Below are 1,146 nucleotides of genomic sequence, written 5' to 3'. Positions count from 1 at the left end.
CCGTGCCTGGAATCCTCTTTCCAGCGCACCCACAAGATTTTTGACGGCTCCGGACCGATTCACGCTGTGGGCGGGGCTTAGCGCTGCCGGCCGATCGGAGCTCTGAACTGCGATTGCGCAGTTCTAAAAAATTCTGACAGAGTGCGTCCGGGCGCGAAATAAATAAAAGCAGAAAGCGGAGAGAGCAGCTCTCTGACGATCATCGTCTGGTGGTGGTCGGAGCAGGAGGGCGGGCAAGACCCAGATCATCCTCTGGTCGGGGGGTGGGGGGTGGGTGAGAGGAGGAGGGGGTTGGAGGAGGAGGGGGGCAGGACCTAGATCATCCTCTGGTGAGGGTCTGGGGTGCGCTGCCAGTCTGCGGCCGATATCTCCTCCCGGAGTGGACCTGCGGTCATGCCATCCCACAAAACCTTCAGTATTAAGCGATTCCTCGCGAAGACGTGGAAGCAGAACCAGCCGAGTCCACAGTGGATCCGCATGAAAACAGGCTGCAAGATCAGTACAAGTCCAAGAGGAGACACTGGAGAAGGACCAAGCTGGGCGTGTAAAGGGATAAATCATCACTGGCACACGCTGATCAAACTATTTTGAATAATAAGGCAAGTAATGGAAAATAACAGTTTATATATTATGTAGTTTTCCCAAGTGGTTATCATAGAATGCACTCCTGAGTCGTGTCTTTACACATTGTTGAACAAATAAAGCTCGTCATGCACATTTTGATTGTTAACCACCGAAGGAAAGAAGACCATTCTTATAGGCAAGACTGAATCAGCTTTAGAAATTCCTTGGAGTCAAAAAAGTTTTCTGACTGGAATCTACCTCTACGATTGGCGAATTTTACCTTTAAGTGTTGATATTGTTCTTCGATTTCTCCCTCCACCTTAGACCTCCTCTTTTGCAATTGCCTTTGCGTAGTCGTTATTTTCTTCAGCAAACTCTTATCTTTCATTGGCAAATATTCACTGCCTCGACATTTTTCCATATTTGCTTCTCATATTTCTTTATTCTCTATTGATGAGATGAGAGCCTTACTGCCTTTGCCAGCATTTATTGTCCATTGTAATTGTATTTAAAATGAAACTCATTAAAGATTGAACAAAATTGCTGTGGATATGGAGTCATCTATAGACGAGATCAGCAAAT

The 1,146-nt window shown here is 46.6% G+C and overlaps 1 pseudogene; it reads left to right on the top strand.

Annotated features, from left to right (window-relative positions):
• The first annotated feature begins 393 nt into the window (after window positions 1-393).
• Window positions 394-548, top strand: LOC144510024 (large ribosomal subunit protein eL39-like; annotated as a pseudogene).
• The last annotated feature ends 598 nt before the right edge of the window (window positions 549-1,146 follow it).

The sequence above is a fragment of the Mustelus asterias genome, chromosome 22 (assembly GCF_964213995.1).
Source record: "Mustelus asterias chromosome 22, sMusAst1.hap1.1, whole genome shotgun sequence".
In the NCBI taxonomy this organism is placed as follows: Eukaryota; Metazoa; Chordata; class Chondrichthyes; order Carcharhiniformes; family Triakidae; genus Mustelus; species Mustelus asterias.
This window is presented reverse-complemented; position numbering and strand designations above follow the sequence as displayed.